Raw genomic sequence first — 22,507 nt, 5'->3', positions numbered from 1 at the left:
TTTGCAAGTTACTCCAGTGCATTTAAAATGCATATGCTGGAACTGCTTAAACTTGCTTTTGATCCAGCAGACCAAAGAACAATCATGATTACCACCAGTACCTAGAATACCAAGATCACCACGGCAGGATGCAGAATTATATTAAAGAATCCTGTTACTATAGGTGACCATCCCAAAAACACTTTCCACCATTTATGTTCTGAATCCCTTTTCACTCGCTCCACAACTTTTTCAATTTCATTAGCTGATTGATGTACAGTGATCATGACTCTATTTTCCTGAGCTTTTTGCAGTTACTTTTGAAATTAGCATGCTGTAACAATTGTTTGACTAAGCTTACATTCATTCCCAGTGGCACCGGGTTAATACTTTTATACATTTGATATTGAATTTTAAGTTCTTCTTTTGTTATGCTAGGTAACTCAAAATTAAAATCACACCAGTTTACTGCAATTTCTTGACACAAACATTGGTTCTCATTAGAATTAAGAGTTACACCAACTTCTAATATACACACACTTGTTACCTATATACATGACCACAGACCCATTATACAAAAAAAGATTCAACTGATGGTGGCATTTTCCTTTTTCTGAATTCAAGCAACTATCATATAGTTGTACAACATCATTATTACAAATGTACCCAACCCCACATTCTTCCACGCTAGCTTAAAGTTCTACTGTTTTCCACATAGAGGTTTTGTTCATGGCCCATAGCCTATGCTCTATTGGCTGCATGATGCTATTATTAATATTGAGCCCTAATGTCCATTGTGGCCTCAATGACCCAGTTTCTATACATTTTGTCTGTCAAGTTTAGTGAAAGTTTAGTGAAAGAAAAGAGGCAGCTGATGTTGTTATAGACAAAAGCAGTCAAAATAGATTCCTTCCATTGTATTTTTGTTTGGGTCTTCCTTGTTAGCACAACAGCTTCCGAACTCACACCACCATACCAGAATCCAGTAGGTACAGATGCCCAAAAGAGCCAGAATGAATAGGACCTTATCTTCAGTCATCTGGGTCATGTTTTCTTTATCTCTATAAACAACAGAAAAACCTTTTTCCCCTTTATAGCGGGAGTATTAAACAACTAGATACATGATTTATTTTTGCAACCCTTTTTCTGGATCCTCCTTCCATTGTTTCAGTTGTAAAGAGTGGAACCATTTTGAGATTCTCCTTTTTCCTTGTTGGGTATTTAACTGAATTTATTTACTTTATTTACAATCCAGACAGGTCCCACCTACACTGGACTAAGGACATGAGCTTTTTCTCTGAGTATTTCACCCATTTGCCATTCTTATGGGTATAGAATTGGTCCACTCTCATCCAGTCTCTTAATATTGGCTTTTAGCACAAGAGGCATCTGTCTTTGCGTACTAGAAACTGATTTTAGAAGCTGCTGCATCCATTGGTCTGTTATTACCCAGGGTTGCAGGCCATCTGGGGGTACTCCTGACCACCATTGCTGAGGTAAGCACATGTTCCCTCTGGTCATGGCTTAAAAAGGGGTTATTCCATGTGATGTCACTGTCCATTAATAGCCATTAAAATCAGCCAGAGTTTTTGATCCCAGTCCTTATCCTATTGGTTTACTATCTTCCTTAAGGCTATTTTTATTGTGCTTATGAGACTTTACTTTTCCTATCTGTATTTTCTGTACCCTTTTTGTTTCTACCTGAAATTGAAGCAAAGAGCTAAATGGGCCTTCACTCTCTGCCTCATTAAATCCTGATTATTAGTACTGATCAATGAATAGGTGGCACCTGTGTCTATTAGAATATTTTGACCAAACACCCCTCATTCAAAAACCACATACACTGTGGGTCTCCCACAAGTATCTTGTGTTCAATGTGCCACCAAGCCAGCAAGGTTTTGTGCTTGCACATATCCCTCTTGAGAGGAGGAAATAGATTCTTTGCATGGTTTGCCAATTTCTCTATAGCTTGGGAATCCTCCTCTGTACTTTATTCCTACCACCCTCCCCATTTTGTCGACCTCAATAGCTTCCTGAGGACCATTATCAGAGAAGGTTACCACCAATACCTTCTCAGGCTTTTTTTATCTTGAGGGTGGAAATGTATCTTTTTGTATCTCATGTACAGTCTGGTCTTTCCCCTAGATGCTGTTTTTCTCTGTGAAACCAAATTAGAAGACCTTCATTTAGAAAGAAAAACTTCAACACTTCCTGTAGCGGGGGTTGTCATAAATATAAAGGGAAGGGTAAACCCCTTTGAAATCCCTCCTGGCCAGGGGAAAGCTCCTCTCACCTGTAAAGGGTTAAGAAGCTAAAGGTAACCTCGCTGGCACCTGACCAAAATGACCAATGAGGAGACAAGATACTTTCAAAAGCTGGGAGGAGGGAGAGAAACAAAGGGTCTGTGTATCTGTCTATAGTCTGTCTGTCGGGGATAGACCAGGAATGGAGTCTTAGAACTTTTAGTAAGTAATCTAGCTAGGTATGTGTTAGATTATGATTTCTTTAAATGGCTGAGAAAAGAATTGTGCTGAATAGAATAACTATTTCTGTCTATGTATCTTTTTTGTAACTTAAGGTTTTGCCTAGAGGGGTTCTCTATGTTTTTGAATCTAATTACCCTGTAAGATATCTACCATCCTGATTTTACAGGGGGGATTTCTTTATTTCTATTTACTCCTATTTTTATTAAAAGTCTTCTTGTAAGAAAACTGAATGCTTTTTCATTGCTCTCAGATCCAAGGGTTTGGGTGTGTGGTCACCTATGCAAATTGGTGAGGCTTTTTATCCAACATTTCCCAGGAAAGGGGGGGTGCAAGTGTTGGGAGGATTGTTCATTGTTCTTAAGATCCAAGGGTCTGGGTCTGTAGTCACCTAGGCAAATTGGTGAGGCTTTTTACCAAACCTTGTCCAGGAAGTGAGGTGCAAGGTTTTGGGAAGTATTTTGGGGGAAAGACACGTCCAAACAGCTCTTCCCCAGTAACCAGTATTAGTTTGGTGGTGGTAGCGGCCAGTCCAAGGACAACGGGTGGAATATTTTGTACCTTGGGGAAGTTTTGACCTAAGCTGGTAAAGATAAGCTTAGGAGGTTTTTCATGCAGGTCCCCACGTCTGTACCCTAGAGTTCAGAGTGGGGGAGGAACCTTGATATGGTGGCATAGCGGTGGGATTAACCTGAAATCATTTTGAGATCCAGTTGAGATTTTTTGAACTAGAAATACAGATTTTAAAAAGGATTTTTTTTTTCCTGTGGAAAGGAAGTCCAGAAAGCAGCTGAAACTGAAAGCAGCTTGTTTTTTCTCTGCTTTGTGGCCAAACAGAGACAAAAGGGGATTATCTTGTGAATTGCAGGTTTTCTTTGCCTGGAGGCAGGGTACTTAACTCCTGCAGGGAAATTCACAGTCTTCCAACCCAGAGTTTTTTTTTTTTCTTTTCTTCCTAAAAGTAAATAGGGGGTGTGTGTTCTACCCATTTGCTTTTCCTTTGGGCTGGGTAAGCAGGTTTCCAAGTAGTTGGAGGTTTTTTGCTTTAATTTGGGCCCAGAGCAGAGACAAGGGAATTGTCTTTTTCTGTAGGCTGACAATCACTATCAGAGAATAGGTATTCTATTCCAGCACAGCAAAATTTTACAGCCAAGTTTTGTTTGTTTATTTCTAAACCTCGGGTGTAAATTTAGTTAAAAACAGAGAGGTTAGAATGGCCAAATCCTCAGCTCGACTACAGCTGGAATTAGCCAAATTTCAGGCTGAGGAAAAACAAAGGGAACATGAAAGACAGATAGAACTCATGTGGCTGGAGAAGGAGGTACAGGAGGCTGCCCACAAGAGGGAAATGGAGGCAAGGAAGCATGTGGAGGAGGAGAAGGAAAAAGAGAGGAAGCATGTGGAGGAGGTGGAGAGGATAAAGGCCCAGCAGAATATACCAACAAACCCTAGCAATCCTTCTCCAGGTACCACTTCCCATCCCAGAAAGTTCCCCACCTACAAGGCAGGTGATGATACTGAGGCCTTTTTAGAAAACTTTGAAAGGGCCTGCCTTGGGTACAACATCTCTACTGACCAATACATGGTAGAACTGAGGCCGCAGCTCAGTGGACCCTTAGCTGAGGTGGCAGCTGAAATGCCTAAAGAACACATGAACAAGTATGAACTGTTTAAATCCAAGGTGAGAGTCAGAATGGGGATAACACCCGAGCAGTCTTGTCGGAGGTTCAGAGCCCTAAGGTGGAAACCAGACATGTCATTTACCCGACATGCCTACCACATTGTGAAACATTGGGATGCCTGGATATCAGGAGCAAGTGTTGAATCTCCAGTAAATTTGCCCTTCCTAATGCAAATGGAACAATTCTTAGAGGGTGTTCCTGAGGAAATAGATAGATACATCCTAGATGGGAAACCCAAAACTGTAATCGAGGCAGGAGAGATTGGAGCCAGATGGGTGGAGGTGGCAGAGAAGAAGAAAACTGGCCGCAGTTGGAGCGGAGACCAGAAGGGACCACCCCAGACGACACCCTATTACCGGGGGCCGCCCAAAGCCCCACCTACCTCCCAAAGAACCCTCCAGACCCCTTACTGTCCCACCACCCCGTTCTCCAGCAACCCTCCTCGCCCCAGTGACCCGTCAGCTGGACGATGTTTTAAATGTAACGAGCTGGGGCATGTAAAGGCCAACTGCCCCAAGAACCCCAACAGATTACAGTTCATTGCACCAGAATCACACCAGAGGTCCACAGGCCCAGATACCTCCCAGATACCCTTGGAGCGGAGGGAAACTGTGAGTGTGGGCGGGAAGAAGGTCACCGTGTGGAGAGACACCGGAGCACAAGTGTCAGCTATCCATGCTTCCTTAGTGGACCCCAATTTAATCAACCCAGAGATCCAAGTGACGATTCAACCCTTCAAGTCCAACTCTTTCAATTTGCCTACAGCCAAGTTGCCTGTCCAGTACAAGGGCTGGTCAGGAATGTGGACTTTTGCAGTCTATGATGATTATCCCATCCCCATGCTGTTGGGGGAAGACTTGGCCAATCATGTGAAGCAGGCCAAGAGGGTGGGAACGGTCACCCGCAGCCAGGCTAAACAAGCTGAGAGGCCTAGCTCTGTTCCGGAAACTTCTATCAGGACCCGGTCAGAGGTGATGGACCCGGACCCCAGGCCAATGTCTGCAACAGAAGTAGTGGATCCAGTCCCAGAACCGGAACCAGCTGAACAACCAATACCAGACCCAGTGTCAGCACTGAATCCAGTACTTGCAATCTCAACACCAGAGGGCCCCACTGACCCTGAACTGGCAGCAGCCGATAACCTGACACAAGAGGCTCAGCCGGAGCCTGAATCCCAACATAGTGGACCAGCGGAGAGCGGTTCACAGTCAACAGAAACCGCTCCATCCCCTATATCGCTTCCAGAGGGACCAAGCCTAGGTCCACAATCCAATGAGGAACTGATGTCTCCAGCATCAAGGGAACAGTTCCAGACCGAACAGGAAGCAGATGAAAGCCTTCAGAGAGCTTGGACGGCAGCACGGAGCAACCCACCACCTCTCAGCTCTTCTAATCGATCCAGGTTTGTTGTAGAAAGAGGACTTTTATACAAGGAAACTCTTTCTGGGGGACACCAGAAAGACTGGCATCCTCAGAGACAGTTGGTAGTTCCAACTAAATACCGGGCCAAGCTCTTGAGCTTAGCCCATGATCACCCTAGTGGCCATGCTGGGGTGAACAGGACCAAAGACCGTTTGGGGGGGTCATTCCACTGGGAGGGAATGGGCAAGGATGTTTCTACCTATGTCCAGTCTTGTGAGGTGTGCCAAAGAGTGGGAAAATCCCAAGACCAGGTCAAAGCCCCTCTCCAGCCACTCCCCATCATTGAAGTTCCATTTCAGCGAGTAGCTGTGGATATTCTGGGTCCTTTTCCGAAAGACACCCAGAGGAAAGCAGTACATACTGACTTTCATGGATTTTGCCATCCGATGGCCGGAAGCAGTAGCTCTAAGCAACACCAGGGCTAAAAGCGTGTGCCAGGCACTAGCAGACATTTTTGCCAGGGTAGGTTGGCCCTCCGACATCCTCACAGATGCAGGGACTAATTTCCTGGCAGGAACTATGAAAAACCTTTGGGAAGCTCATGGGGTAAATCACTTGGTTGCCACTCCTTACCACCATCAAACAAATGGCATGGTGGAGAAATTTAATGGAACTTTGGGGGCCATGATACGTAAATTCGTAAATGAGCACTCCAATGATTGGGACCTAGTGTTGCAGCAGTTGCTCTTTGCCTACAGAGCTGTACCACATCCCAGTTTAGGGTTTTCCCCATTTGAACTTGTATATGGCCGTGAGGTTAAGGGGCCATTACAGTTGATGAAGCAGCAATGGGAGGGATTTACACCTTCTCCAGGAACTAACATTCTGGACTTTGTAACCAACCTACAAAACACCCTCCGAACCTCTTTAGCCCTTGCTAGAGAAAACTTACAGGATGCTCAAAAAGAGCAAAAAGCCTGGTATGATAAACATGCCAGAGAGCGTTCCTTCAAAGTAGGAGACCAGGTCATGGTCTTAAAGGCGCTCCAGGCCCATAAAATGGAAGCATCGTGGGAAGGGCCATTCATGGTCCAGGAGCGCCTGGGAGCTGTTAATTATCTCATAGCATTCCCCACCTCCAACTGAAAGCCTAAGGTGTACCATATTAATTCTCTAAAGCCCTTTTATTCCAGAGAATTAAAGGTTTGTCAGTTTACAACCCACGGAGGAGACGACGCTGAGTGGCCCGAAGGTGTCTACTACGAAGGGAAATGTGGTGGTGGTGTGGAAGAGGTGAACCTCTCCATGTCCTTTGGGCGTATGCAGCGACAGCAGATCCAGGAGCTGTGCACTAGCTACACGCCAACGTTCTCAGCCACCCCAGGACTGACTGAACGGGCATACCACTCCATTGACACAGGTAATACTCACCCAATTAGGGTCCAACCTTACCGGGTGTCTCCTCAAGCTAAAACTGCTATAGAACGGGAGATCCAGGATATGTTACAGATGGGTGTAATCTGCCCCTCTGAAAGTGCATGGGCATCTCCAGTGGTTCTAGTTCCCAAACCAGATGGGGAAATACGTTTTTGCGTGGACTACCGTAAGCTAAATGCTGTAACTCGCCCAGACAACTATCCAATGCCACGCACAGATGAACTATTAGAGAAACTGGGACGGGCCCAGTTCATCTCTACCTTGGACTTAACCCAGGGGTACTGGCAGGTACCGCTAGATGAATCTGCCAAGGAAAGGTCAGCCTTCATCCCACATCTCGGGCTGTATGAATTTAATGTACTCCCTTTCGGGCTGCGAAATGCACCCGCCACTTTCCAAAGACTTGTAGATGGTCTCCTAGCGGGATCAGGAGAATATGCAGTCGCCTACCTTGACGATGTGGCCATATTTTCGGATTCCTGGGCAGACCACCTGGAACATCTACAAAAAGTCTTCAAGCGCATGAGGGAGGCAGGATTAACTGTTAAGGCTAAGAAGTGTCAAATAGGCCTAAACAGAGTGACTTACCTTGGACACCAGGTGGGTCAAGGAACTATCAGCCCCCTACAGGCCAAAGTGGATGCTATCCAAAAGTGGCCTGTCCCAAAGTCAAAGAAACAGGTTCAATCCTTCTTAGGCTTGGCCGGTTATTACAGACGATTTGTACCGCACTACAGCCAAATCGCTGCCCCACTGACAGACCTAACCAAAAAGAAACAGCCAAATGCTGTTCAGTGGACCAAAAAGTGTCAGAAAGCCTTTAACAAGCTTAAAGCGACACTCATGTCTGACCCTGTACTAAGGGCCCCAGACTTTGACAAACCGTTCCTAGTAACCACAGATGCGTCTGAGCGTGGTGTGGGAGCAGTTTTGATGCAGAAAGGACCTGATCAAGAATTCCACCCTGTAGTGTTTCTCAGAAAAAAACTGTCTGAGAGGGAAAGCAACTGGTCAGTCACTGAAAAAGAATGTTACGCCATTGTCTACACTCTGGAAAAGCTACGCCCATATGTTTGGGGACGGCGTTTCCACCTGCAAACCGACCATGCTGCACTGAAGTGGCTTCACACCATCAAAGAAACTAACAAAAAACTTCTTCGGTGGAGTTTAGCTCTCCAAGATTTTGATTTCGACATCCAATACATCTCAGGAGCTTCTAACAAAGTGGCTGATGCACTCTCCCGTGAAAGTTTCCCAGAATCAACTGGTTAAAATCGTCCTTGAGATGTGGAAAATATTGTTAGTCTTTATGTACTTGGTAGTATATTTAGAGATGCATGTGTCTTATTAACTCTGTTTTCCTAGAGCTCCAGGAAGAAATCCCAGCCAGTGTTTCACCCTACCTGAGATTTGGGGGGTCATGTCATAAATATAAAGGGAAGGGTAAACCCCTTTGAAATCCCTCCTGGCCAGGGGAAAGCTCCTCTCACCTGTAAAGGGTTAAGAAGCTAAAGGTAACCTCGCTGGCACCTGACCAAAATGACCAATGAGGAGACAAGATACTTTCAAAAGCTGGGAGGAGGGAGAGAAACAAAGGGCCTGTATGTCTGTCTGTCGGGGATAGACCAGGAATGGAGTCTTAGAACTTTTAGTAAGTAATCTAGCTAGGTATGTATTAGATTATGATTTCTTTAAATGGCTGAGAAAAGAATTATGCTGAATAGAATAACTATTTCTGTCTGTGTATCTTTTTTGTAACTTAAAGTTTTGCCTAGAGGGGTTCTCTATGTTTTTGAATCTAATTACTCTGTAAGATATCTACCATCCTGATTTTACAGGGGGGATTTCTTTATTTCTATTTACTCCTATTTTTATTAAAAGTCTTCTTGTAAGAAAACTGAATGCTTTTTCATTGTTCTCAGATCCAAAGATTTGGGTCTGTGGTCACCTATGCAAATTGCTGAGGCTTTTTATCCAACATTTCCCAGGAAAGGGGGGGTGCAAGTGTTGGGAGGATTGTTCATTGTTCTTAAGATCCAAGGGTCTGGGTCTGTAGTCACCTAGGCAAATTGGTGAGGCTTTTTACCAAACCTTGTCCAGGAAGTGAGGTGCAAGGTTTTGGGAAGTATTTTGGGGGGAAAGACGTGTCCAAACAGCTCTTCCCCAGTAACCAGTATTAGTTTGGTGGTGGTAGCGGCCAGTCCAAGGACAACGGGTGGAATATTTTGTACCTTGGGGAAGTTTTGACCTAAGCTGGTAAAGATAAGCTTAGGAGGTTTTTCATGCAGGTCCCCACGTCTGTACCCTAGAGTTCAGAGTGGGGGAGGAACCTTGACGGGGTGGTCACCCACTCTGGCCTTAAAGGGCTTAAAACACCCCAGGAGAGGACTGTGGCTGGGAGCAAGCAGTTCCTGGGCTGATTGGGGGAAGCAGGCTCAGCTGTGGCCATGCCCCAATCAGGGCTTAGCTGGCCCTTTATAAGAGGGCAGTGGGCTAGGAGCAGAGAGTCTCTCTCTGCCTTTAGAGGGAGAAGGGCCTGGCTGCTGGGGAGCGTACCTGGGTACCTAAGGTGAAACAGGGCTGGGGAAGGCCAAAGGAGCGGGGAGGATCCAGCTTACAGGCCTGGCAGATGGCCTAAGATAGGTACTCAGATTGCAGAGGGCAGCCTACGGGTAGGCAGTGGCAGCAGGTCCAAACCCCCCTTGCCTGTGATAATTGGCTTATATACTGCAGTCTGCCCTAGTGAACGAGGGCTAGATGGTGACTGGGCAGTAGCCATATACTGAGGTGAGGTGGGGAGAGTGGGTGTGGGTTCCCCGGGGAGGGAAGACCCAGATACTGTGGAGGTACTGCCGGGGGTAGCACCCTGGGTAAAAGGGGCACCAGGGTCTGGGAGGGACACGGGGGAAAGCAGGACACCGGCCTGCAGAGGGCGCTCTGGAGGTTGGATGAGCTAATTCCCTGAGAGACCAGCAGGAAGCGCCACAGGGGTGAGTCCTGCACCGCTACACTTCCCTTTCTGCGTTATTAATGTTGTCTCAATAGGGGAGTCCAGAAAATTTCTGAACCCATACACTCTCTGTCCCTGTTATCCCAGGCATACTAGATGCCTTGGTCACTTATTTAAGGGACCCATAGATTTACCCAATTTGTTTTGGAATGTAGAGTCTTTCCTCCTGTCCACTGTGATTACCCTGCACAACTGTGTTAGGTGACAGTGATGGTTATTATTGGAGCCATGGAAGGGGGTCACTGCAGTTTTGCTATGACTCTCTAAGAAGATTGTAAGGTCTCTGGGGGAGCAACTCAGGGCTATCCCTCTCATAGTACAAATCAGAGAAATCAGCATTCCAGTTTCTCCCCTCTGGCCCTGTTATTGCTGCTATCACCCCTTTTCTTGCTCTCAATTCACTTATCAGAGCACATATCTTGCGCTGACAGGCCTCGTGGATGACTTCATTTTTTCCCCCTACATCTCTGAGCACAGCTCTCACTGCGGCTTGCCCACCTAACGCTTTATTTTTCTACTCTGCCTCTTCCTGCCTCAACTTGCTTTGGTTTATCTGTGCATCACTTGCCTCTTTCTGCATGACTACAATTTGAGCTGATTGTGGCAAGGCAGTGGTTCTCAGAGTGTCAGCCTCTACCTTCAAGTTAATCAACTCCTTTTCTTTCACTAACTTTTCCTCTTCTGATTTCTTTTCTCTTACTAATTTTTCCACTTCTAATTCCTGTATCTGCATCCTCAGGCTCTCCAGTACTTCATCTAGGATCACAACTACTATTTGTGAGCCCTGTAGAGCAGCTCTTTCTTTTCATCTTCTTGTGTGGAGCTCCTGAAAGGATCCCTGTTTTCTCAGGCTTCACCCACTGATCCCATTTGGTTACACAATTATCTATATGCTGCACCAAGTCCAACAAAGGTATCAGGGGATTCCAAGGACTCATTCCAATTTTTAAAACAAACTCCTCTAACCCTTCTCCCAGCATCATTTCCCAAGTGTCATCACTACTTAACTCTCCCTTTTGTGTTATCCTTCCTTATTTTGTCCACTGAGCCAGGTAATACACCTAAGGTGGTGACCCTAGTTCCTATCCTTCCACTTACTGCTGGATTCTGGTAGTATCAATCATACTCTTCCTCTCAAACACTCCTGGCTGGTCTACCAAATCTGTTACCCTTCCAAGGGTTTCACTACCCTCCTAGTGAAATAGTGTTTCCTAATATCCAACCTAAACCTCCTCCACTGCAACTTGAGACCATTGCTCCTTGTTCTGTTGTCTGCCACCACTGAGAACAGCCAAGCTCCATCCTCTTAACCTCCCTTCAGGTAGCTGAAGGCTGCTATCAAATCCCCTCTCACTCTTCTATCTTGCAGACTAAATAAGCCAAATTCCCTCAGCCTCTCCTCATAAGTCATGTGCCCCAGCCCCCGAATCATTTTTGTTGCCCTCCGCTGGACTCTCTCCAATTTGTCCACATCCCTTCTGTAGTGGGGGGACCAAAACTGGACACAATACTCCAGGTGTGGCCTCACCAGTGCCGAATAGAGAGGAATAATTACTTCCCTTGATCTGCTGGTAATGCTCCTACTAATGCAGCCCGATATGCCGTTAGCCTTCAAGGACACACTGTTGACTTATATCCAGCTTCTCGTCCACTGTAATCCCCAGGTCCTTTTCTGCAGAACTGCTGCTCAACCAGTTGGGCCCCAGCCTGTAGCTGTGTATGGGATTCTTCCTTCCTAAGTGCAAGACTCTGCACTTGTCCTTGTTGAACCTCATCAGATTTCTTTTGGCCCAATCCTCCAATTTGTCTCGGTCACTCTGAACCCTAACCCTACCCTCCAATGTATCTACCTCTTCCCCCATCTTAGCGTCATCCTCAAACTTTCTGAGGGTGCAATCCATCCCATCATCCAGATCATTGATAAAGATGTCGAACAAAACTGGCCACAGGACCGACCCCTGGGGCACTACCCATTGAGCCCAACAATCTAGCCAGCTTCCTGTCCACTTTAGAGTCCATTCATCCAATCTATACCTTTTAAACTTGCTGGCAAGAATACTGTGGGAGACCATATCAAAAGCTTTGCTAAAATCAAGATATATCATATCCACCACTTTCCCCATATCCACAGAGCCCATTATCTCACCATAGAAGGCAATCAGATTGGTCAGGCGTGACTTGCCCTTGGTGAATCCATGTTGACTGTTTCTGATCACCTTCCTCTTCTCCAAATGCTTCAAAATGGATTCCTTGATTTTGCTGGGGAATGAAGTGAGGCTGACTAGTCTGTAGTTCCCCAGGTTCTCTTTCTTCTCTTTTTAAAATATGGGCACTATATTTGCCGTTTTCCAATCATCCGGGACCTCCCCTGATTGCCATGAATTTTCAAAGATAATGGCCAGTGTCTCTGCAATCACATCAGCCAACTCCCTCAGCACCCTTGGATGCATTAAAGCTGGACCCATGGACCTGTGCACATCCAGCTTTTCTAAATAGTCCTTAACCTGTTCTTTCACCACTGAGGTCTGCTCACCTCCTCCCCCTACTGTTGCCTAGTGCAGCAGTGTGGAAGCTGACCTTGTCTGTGAAGACGGAGGCAAAAAAAGCATTGAGTACTTCAGCTTTTTCCACATCATCTGTCACTGTGTTGCCTCCCCCATTCAGTAAGGGTCCCACACTTTCCCTGACCACCTTCTTGTTGCTAACGTACCTGTAGAAACCCTTCTTGTTACCCTTCACATCCCTTGCTAGCTGAAACTCCAATTGTGCCTTGTCCTTCCTGATTACACCCTTGCATGCTCTAGCAATATTTTTATACTCCTCCTAAGTCATCTGTCCAAATTTCCACTTCTTGTAAGCTTCCTGTTTGAGTTTAAGCTTACCAAAGATTTCACTGTTAAGCCACGCTGGTTGCCTACCATATTTGCTATTATTTCTGCACTTCGGGATGGTTTGTTCCTGCTCCCTCAATAAGGCTTCTTTAAAATACAGCCCACTCTCCTGGACTCCTTGTCCCCTCATATTAGCTTCCCAGGGAATCCTGCCCATCAGTTTCCTAAAGGAGTCTAGGGGTATGTCTACACTATGAAATTAGGTCAATTTTATAGAAGTCAATTTTTAGAAATCAATTTTATACAGTTGATTGCGTATATCCACACTAAACACATTAAATTGGAAGAGTGTGTCCTCACTACCATGGCTAACATTTACTTACGGAATGGTGCACCGTGGGTAGCTATCCCACAGTTCCCTCAGTCTCTGCTGCCCATTGGAATTCTAGGTTAAGCTCCCAATGCCTGATGGGGCAAAGACCTTGTCGTGGGTAGTTTTGGGTACATGTAGTCAGTCGCCCATCCCTCCATGAAAGCAACAACAGACAATCATTTTGCGCCTTTTTTCCGTGCAAACGTCATACCACGACAAGCATGGAACCCGCTCAGCTCAGCTCACCATCACTGCTGCTGTCCTGGCTGCTGCTGTCAGCAGATGGTGCAGTACGATTGCTAACGGTCATCATCCACCACTTCCACTGCAACTCTGCTCTTTTGCTCTTGTAAATGAGCTCAGTCTCAATAGCAAATTTCTCCATGTTGTCATCATCCACCGCTTCCGCTGCAACTCTGATCTCCTGCAGATGGCATACCATGGCAAGCATGGAGCCTGCTCAGCTCACCGCTGCTCTTGTGAGCATTGTAAACTCCTCACGCGTTATCCTGGAGTATATGCAGAACTGGGCTAAGAGACGCCAGCACGAGGACTATTTTGATGAGGACATGGACACAGATGTTCCTGAAAGCACAGGCTGTGGCAATTGGGACATCATGGTGGCAGTGGGGTTCATTGATGGAGTGGAACACTGATTCTGAGCCCAGCAAACAAGCACAGACTGGTGGGACCGCATAGTGTTGCAGGTATGGGATGATTCACAGTGACTGCTAAACTTTCGCATGCACAAGGCCACTTTCCTGGAACTCTGAGTTGCCTCCCCCCACCCTGAAGCACAGGAATACCAGGATGAGAGCTGCCCTGAGAGTTGAGAAGCGAGTGGCAATAGCCCTGTGGAATAGCCCTGACTGCTACCGGTCAGTTGGGAATCAATTTGGAGTGGGCAAATCTACTGGTGGGGGCTGCTGTGATCCAGGTACCCAATGCAATCATTGAAGTTCTGTTATCAAGGATAGTGACTCTGGGAAATGTGCAGGTCGTAGTGAATGGCTTTGCTGCAGTGGGTTTCCCTAACTGTGGTGGGGCGATAGGACGCATATCCCTATCTTGGCACCAGACCACCTTGCCAACCAGTACTGTAAACCGCAAGGGGTACGTCTCGATGCTGCAAGCACTGGTGGATCACAAGGGACGTTTCACCGACATCAACGTGTGATGCCAAGAAAGGTGCATGATGCCCGTATCTTTAGAAACTCTGGGCTGTTCAAGCTGCTGCAAGAAGGGACTTATTTCCCAGACCAGAAAATTACCATTCGGGATGTTGAAATGCCAATAGTTGTCCCCAAGGATAACCCAGCCTACCCCTTGCTCCCATGGCTCATGAAGCCATACACAGGCAGCCTGGACAGTAGTGAGGAGCAGTTCAACTATAGGTTGAGCAAGTGCAGTATGGTGGTAGACTGTGTCTTTGAACGTTTAAAAGCTCGCTGGTGCTGTTTGCTGACTAGGTCAAACCTCAGTGGAACCAACATTCCCATTGTTATTGCTGCTTGCTGTTTGCTCCTCTTACTCTCACAGATATTATGGGAGACATTTATGGTGGGATGGGAGATTGAGGCAAATCGCCTGGCGTCTGATTTTGAGCAGCCAGACACCAGGGCGATTAGAAGAGCACAGCAAGGCGTGCTGCGCATCAGAAGCTTTGAAAACCAGTTTCCCTACTGACCAGGCTTTGGTATGACAGTTGTGTGTATTTCTCCTTGATGCAAACCCTCCCCCTTACTTTATTTCAAAGGGAGGGGGAGGATAGTTGGCTTACAGGGAATTAAAATCAACTAACTATTGTTTTGAAACCATGCCTTCTTTCTTATTTTTTTTTTTAAAAAGGAGATAACTAACAAGGTAGCCTGGGTGGGGTGGGGGAGGAGGGAAGGACAAGGCCACATTGCTTATTGTAGCCACACTACAAATCAAACTGTTTGAATGACAGCCTTCTGTTGCTTGGGCCATCCTCTGGAGTGGAGTGGCTGGGTGCCCGGAGCCTCCCCCACCCGCGTTCTTGGGTGTCTGGGTGAGGAGGATATGGAACTTGGGGAGGAGGTCACGCGGTTGTACAATGGATGCAGCGGGGGGCTGTGCTCTTGTTGGCTTTCCTGCAGCTGCACCAGATGCTTCATCATGTCAGTTTGCTCCCCCATTAGCCTTAACATAACCACCTGCCTCTGCTCTTCGTGCTTCTGCCTTTGCTCTTTGCGCTCACTTAATGCTTTCCTAGCCTCTAACACTGAATGCCTCCATGCCTGTGATCTGGACACTTCAGTTAATTGTCCGAAGAAAGCCTCATCCTTCTGATCTGATGGTCTATAGCACATGCCCAGCGCAACATCACCCTTGTTGCTCTTACCTCTAAACTCAACCCAAAGACTCTCAACAGGTTTTTCTCCAGTTTCAAACTGGAGCTCTGAGCAATCATACTGCTCTCTTACGTACAACACAACTTCTCCACTTTTTCTACCATACCTGTCCTTCCTGAACAGTTTTTATCCATCCATAACAGTGCTCCAGTCATGTGAACTGCCCCACCAAGTTTCTGTTATTCCAATCACGTCATAGTTCCTTGATTGTACCAGGACTTCCAATTCTTCCTGCTTATTTCCCAGGCTTCTTGTGATCATGTACATGCACCTAAGATAACTAGCCTATTGCCCTACTTTCTCAGTATGAATCAGAAGGCTTCCCATCTTGTACCCTCCTCCTGGTGGTCCTCCTGGTATCCCACTCCCCCACTTACCTCTGGGTTTAGGTCACCATCCCACAGTGAACCTAGTTCAAAGCCCTCCTCACTAGGTTAGCAAGCCTGCATGTGAAGATGCTCTTCCCTCTCTTTGTTACGTGGATCCCATCTCTTCCTAGCAATCCTTCTTCCTGGAACAACATCCCATGGTTGAAGAATCCAAAGTCCTCTCTCCGACACCACCTGCATAACCACGGATTCACCTCCACAATTTGACAGTCCCTACCTGGGCTTTTTCCTTCAACAGGGAGGATGGATGAGAACATGACTTGCGCCTCAAACTCCTTTATCCTTCTTCCCAGAGCCATATAGTCTGCAGTTATCTGCTCGGTCATTCTTGACAGTATCATTGCTGCCCACATGGAGAAGTAGGAAGGGTAGCAGTCTGACGTCTTGATCAATCTTGGCAAACACTCCCGTTAAATCCCTGGATTCTAGCTCCAGGCAAGCAGCACACTTCTCAAGTACCCCGGTCTGGTCGGCAGATGGATGACTCCATCCCCCTTAGGAGGGAGTCCCCGACCACCACCACTCATCTCCTCCTCTTGGGAGTGGTTGTCATGGAACCCCCATCCCTAGGACAATGCATTCCATGCCTTCTGGCCGACTGGGGTCTCCTTCTGATACCTTCCCTCAGAGGGCTCTTCCAAATCCTGCTCCACAGTAGTACCTCCACAGTTGTCATCCTTTTATGTGAACTAGCACTATAGAGGCTGAGGTACATATTCTGTTCTCCCCCTCGGGTGTACCTGCATCCGGGTGTCATCCTCAGTCTCCCCGGGATACTCTGCCAAGGATAGTGGTAGCTGTTCCTCAGTGTCGGAAATGGCAAGGCTTTCTGGAAGCTCAGGCTGGTCTTCAGGGCGGAAGCAGTTCTCCCTGGCTTCCCACTCCAGCAGCGGGGAAGGAGTGTTTGTCTCCTTTGGCAGCTCCCCCTGTTCTGAGCTGCTAGGCCAGCCTTTTATACTTCCCCTTGCTGTCCTGCCCCTCTGCTTCCAGGATGCGGGGTGTGGCCCTCCTGGTTCCACCCACCTCCGCATCTTCTCCGCTTCCGCCTCTGAGGGAGGCCACATCTCCTCACTACACATCCGCAGTATACACTGAGGAGAAAGAGGACTCTTGGACTATGGAACCACCCTCCTCCCTCCAGACTGTGGTAGGAAGTAGCCCAGGGAAACCAGACTTTAGTCTGGTTATGTTGCCAGAGCAGAGGTCAGTATGTTGCAGCTAGATTCCCCACTGACTCAGTGGTGGAACACTCCACCAAAGTTAGGGCCCAGGGCTTGGACCCAATGGAGTCGGGTGGGCCTGGGTCTTCCTAGCCACCCAGCTGCCAACTCCACCCCTGGGGTGGCAGCCTGTGCACTCCTAGGTCAGAACGCCTGTACTTGGCTTGTGGCTTTCCCCCATCAGGAGATGGTTAGCCCTAGACTGTGTGTTTTCTGGCTGCCTTAGTCAGGAGGCTTAGGCTAAAGACTGCTTACTGCTCTGCCCCGCCTGAGAGGGCTAGAGCACCAGACTGTTACTGGTTGTTTTGCCTCTGCTAGGTGGCTACAGAGCTATAGACTGCTTAGTGCTTGGCCCCACCAGCGGGACCTGAGCCTGAATGCTGTTACCTGACACAGCAAGGCGGAGTGGCTTCCCTCCTCACTTGAGAGAGAGGAACCACTACAAACCATAATGTTGATGAAAACTGGAAACCTCTTTAGTCCCCATTCTCACTTTTTGTGAATCACCTGTTGGAGCATGAATGTCTGATTAATGCAACTTTGGCCTGACGTTGCACAGTTCCTCACCAACTACTTCCTCTAAAGCTGTCCTTAATCTGTTGTTTACTTTCATCATGATTTTTCCTGGCACTGAGCTTATACTTCTATAATTATTCAGAGATTGGCAGGCTCTCCTTTCTTCAAGACTGATATAACTATTTTCTTTAGCCAGTCTGGTATCTACTCTTGCTCCCATAGCTTCTTGTATATTTTTTCTAATGCTCTGACAGTGCTTAGTGACAGTCCTGCTGTCTTTTAGCAGCTCATCTGCTATATTGTGTATTTCTGTAGCTTTCCCATTTTTTAAGTGCATCTCTGCTCTTTGTTTCTTCTGATGGTGATTTCTTCAGATGGTCATTCATTTTACTTTAAAAACTGCTCTGTTTATCTAGCGTGTCCAGAGTGCTTGCACCTGGATGAACTTCAGGGCTTAGCACTTTGTCAAAATGCCACTTCCATGTTTCCAACACCTCTTTGGCATTTGTCAGTTCACCAAAAGCCATTTTTACCACTTGCGTAATTGGCCTGATTTTGTGTTCATACAGCTTAACCTTTTTGTATATCTTTTCTTGATGCCTCTTCTAGTTGTTGAGTCTCTTCTTTCCAAAACATTTGTATGTCCAATCTTTGAGATTTTTTTCTTCACCACTTTGTGTAATGCTTTTATTTTTCTGCTTTCCCAGTAATATTTATTCTCAGTTTGTTTACACTTTTCTTGTAACATTCTTGTTTCATTGCTTGCCCTTGTTTACTTTGTAAGGCATAAGCACAGTTGAGGAAACTATTGGATCACTTCCTTGAATATTTCCCATCTGGTTTGGAGTGATATTTATTCATCGTCACAAATTAATGGCCTGAAACACCCTCCAAGCATCACTCTGTTTGCCTCTCTGACAGAGCAATCCTTTACCTTATCAGGGTCAAATGTGGCTCCAGTTGCACCCATTTTTTTTTCTTGGTTTTTAATCTTTCCCATTAGTAGTTCATGATCACTAGCACATCTGGAACTTCTATAGACTATAAAAGCCAGCGGTGACTGTCTTTTGATTAATGTAGTCAATCTGGTGTTTAGTCTGACCCTCTGAGTTCCATGTAACCTTGTGAATGTTTTTGTGAGGAAACCAAGAACCGCTAATAATCAGATTGTGCATCTCACTAATTCTTAACCTTTCCCCATTATTATTATGCCATCCTGATGCCACATGGTCCAACACAAATCATTTGCTTACTATGTCTGCTACTGACCTTTGCATTTATATCTCCCATTATCACAATCATTTCGTTATCAGGAATCTAATCTACAATTCTATCCTGATGCTTTGATAAAAATCTCCTATTTCTGTTGGTGCGCAACAGCAGATCAGTTATCCATATATGATAGGCAGTAATAAATCTTGCTCTTACAATCTACTCAGAGACCAGTTTCCAGCCTGTTCACTGAAGTAATTGTTCTCTAGTTCACAACTGGTGTAGCAACCCCATCTCTATGCTTCTCTTGCCCACTTGAATGTCTGAAGTAAAGAAAAGTATAATGTCCAACTGTCAGCTGTCCTGTGTGCTTCCAAGGTGAAATATATATTTTACACAAAAACTGATCCTTCAGTGGTGCTGTGAACTAAGCCAGATCCTTAACAGTTTAAAACCCATTTCCTCTGTGCTTTGGTTTCAGTGAACAATGACAAGTCTCAGATATAGGATGTCTTTGTTCAGCAATTCCCTGGGAGCTTTGCCTTATTTCAAGCCACTGAGTGGGTGGAAGGATATTGGAAATAGGAATCTGAGTATGCTCTTGGGACTACATCCTATTTTTGAATCAAAAACATTATGAGATGGGAAAATATTATGGGCCAGATTTTTAAATGGTCCTCATCTCAGCCTGCTTTTTGTTCACTATCTTGAACCTACAATTGATAGGATTAAAAAAACTAGCTACCTGACTAATGGTCACAATCAGCGATCTAAACCTGATCATGTGACTGTGGACACAAAATTTGAGGCCTGCTTTAAAATGTGTCCCTATATGTATTTTTGTTTAATTTCTGCAATGAGGGCCTGATCCAAAGCCCACTGAAGTCAATGAGAGTATGTAGTCTTAAAACTCATAAAACACCAAAGTAGTAGTAGATGCAGTCACAAAACAAGTTAAAACACAGATTATCACTTTGTACACTTCTTAAACAAATAAAACGAAAACAGCATTTTAATAAACTTCCCTACTAAGCTAATTCCTATCTCACATTGTTTATAGCCATTAGAATAGTAATGGTGCCAGTTTGGCCAGACAAGTCTGCCATAGAAAATATTTAAAAAAAAAATTATATTTCCTTTGTCAATAAATTCTCTTCAGACTGTAGCTTCAGGTAACATTTCTGAGTGTGCTGTTAGACTTTATTGCCCCCATGAATAATATTAAATTTAACATACAGTGAGTGATTTAATTCTTAAAGTCTTTAGTAAACTTTCAACAAAGTGTTGTGCCATCTTGTTTTTGAACATGCAGATATTTTGTGGTTTTGTTTTTATTAACTGTAGAGAAAACAAAACCCCACACAAAAAATTAAGCATTAACAGAACGTTCAAATAGTTTAGGCTGTATATTGGATTCTGCTGTATGGTACAATAATGATTTGATGGGAGTATGCCTGTGTATTCTGTTTCCCTTTCCTTTCTTTTTAAAAAGTCTGTCTTATCAATAGGAAACTTTTTTTTAAGTTAATCACTGCATCTGGGGGTGCCATGATAAGCAAAGGACCAGATTCTGGTTTTGGTCATCCAGGGGCAAATCCTGATTAATATAGTTTTAGTCAATTGAGATATTCTTGAGTTACACATGTGAATAGTCAGAATCCAGTCCACTGTTTAGCTTTTCGTCTCCTGATTCTATAAACAATGTAACATGTATGCTGTTTCAAGAGCCCTGCTGATGTTAGCAGATGATTCCGGAACACAAGTAAAGATCACTGAGTATGATAAAATTAGCTGTTATGTTTGTTGCTAGTAACAGTGCTATGGAGTTGATTTTTAAACAAAAAAGCTGTTAATCTTCCCTCCATTCAAAGCACAAAGGAAAAATGCATGGTAATTAGGAAGAGACAAAAGATAACATTCTCCAAGGTGTGGGGGGCCTCATAAACCCCTGCTATCCTCCTGGTGAGGAAAAAGAATAAGCAGGGGTGGGCTATTCTAGGAGGCTCCACTCTGTTTCCAAATAGGCTGAAGGTAGGGACGTGAGTGGGAACAGCTTTATGAATAATTTATAGGTGCAGGTGCTAGCTGCCCTTATATTTAGGTTGCCTAACACTTTTTTTGCTTTTTTTGAGGGGGAAGAGCATGGGTGGTGGGTGGAACCTCCCTTCAGCAAGGCTAGCCCCTGGCTCTGCCCTTTCTGCCCAGGCCCCTCCCCTCCTCCCATGACTGGAGCCATGCGCCCCTCCCCACACCCAGAGGAGCCCCGAGTGCTTCCCCCCACCCACCCCCTCAGCCAGAGGAGCCCCAGGCTAGCCGGAGCCCGAAGCACCTCCCCGCCCCTGCGGAGGTGCCCCAGGTCAGCTGCAGCTGTTTCTCCCCTCCCCAGACCCCAAGCCGCCTTGGGGGGAAAACCTCTGATCTGGAAGAAGCTTTTGATATGCCCCATGCAGGTTCCGGGGCGGATGAAGAGGCGGTATTTGCTACTCAGCTTCCTGGGTTCATCAGTAATCTCCCTGGAATTCAGAGTGATTACTGATGAACCCAGGAAGCTGAATAATACATAGTGCCTCCTCAGCTGCCCCGGAACCTGCATGGGGCATAATAAAGCAAAAACTCCCCCCTACCAAACCCGGCAGCGGGGGTCCGGCAGCAGTGCCAGGGGACGCTGAGCCTCCCCTGGCCTATTATACCTGCCACCCATGGGGGAAAGGACACAACTGTGTTGTGGAAACTGCAACGTTTAATACATGCTGCAACTTGTAGTTGCTGCAAATTGCCATCATGACAGAGAGGTGGCTGCCCCAAATTTGGTATTGCAATGCCACATGCTGCAAAAATGGAACTGCAGTGTTAACTGTGGCCGCAACTTTTGAATCAAACTGTCAACCTCTTACAGCCGTATTCATTGTTTGTAACAACCCTTTGAAATACAGCAAGAAGAAAGGCTTCAAGCTATAGAAGTGACTTTTCTTCATCTCATGAAATTGACTGACAGCCAGAATAACTGAACATGAACATTTTAAGATTATATCCATGCTGCTGCCACAACCAAGGTCCTATAGTGGCACCAAATCTTGTACAAAGGAGGTCAAGTTGGGTATCTATGAAAAGGTTGTGATTTGTTGGTTATGACTATGCTATCTGTATGCATGCATCATTTTTGTATTTAAAGTTAAGTATTGGCTTATAATACTGTATGTATTTCAAACTTGTGCTATGCTTCTGGGTGACACCCCAGACAGTTTGGCATCAGCACTGCCTAGCCTGCTTGATGGCCCATTAAGGACCATCAGCTGTACAACTGACCCACTGAGAGAAAGCAGATACACCTTATGATCCAGCAAGGCATGCAGGGGCATGCCTACGAAGAGGACTCTAAGGCTTTCAAGCCATGTGCTGGAAGCTTGTATTTGGAACAAAGGAAGCACAGGCCACATAGCAAGAGACTATAAAAGGCAGCTGCATCTCCTCCATCTTGTCTTCAGTCCTGCTTCTTACCTCCTGGAGTCACTTAGCTACAAACTGAAGCTCTGAACAAAGGACTGAATGACCCATCCAAGCTGTGGATGTAGTCCAGAGACTTGATTTGAGCCTGCAGTTTATTCCATCACTGCTACAAGTCTGAACCAAGAACTTTG

Source organism: Lepidochelys olivacea (genome assembly GCF_965140295.1).
Source record: "Lepidochelys olivacea isolate rLepOli2 genome assembly, chromosome: 1".
NCBI lineage: Eukaryota > Metazoa > Chordata > Testudines > Cheloniidae > Lepidochelys > Lepidochelys olivacea.
This window is presented reverse-complemented; position numbering follows the sequence as displayed.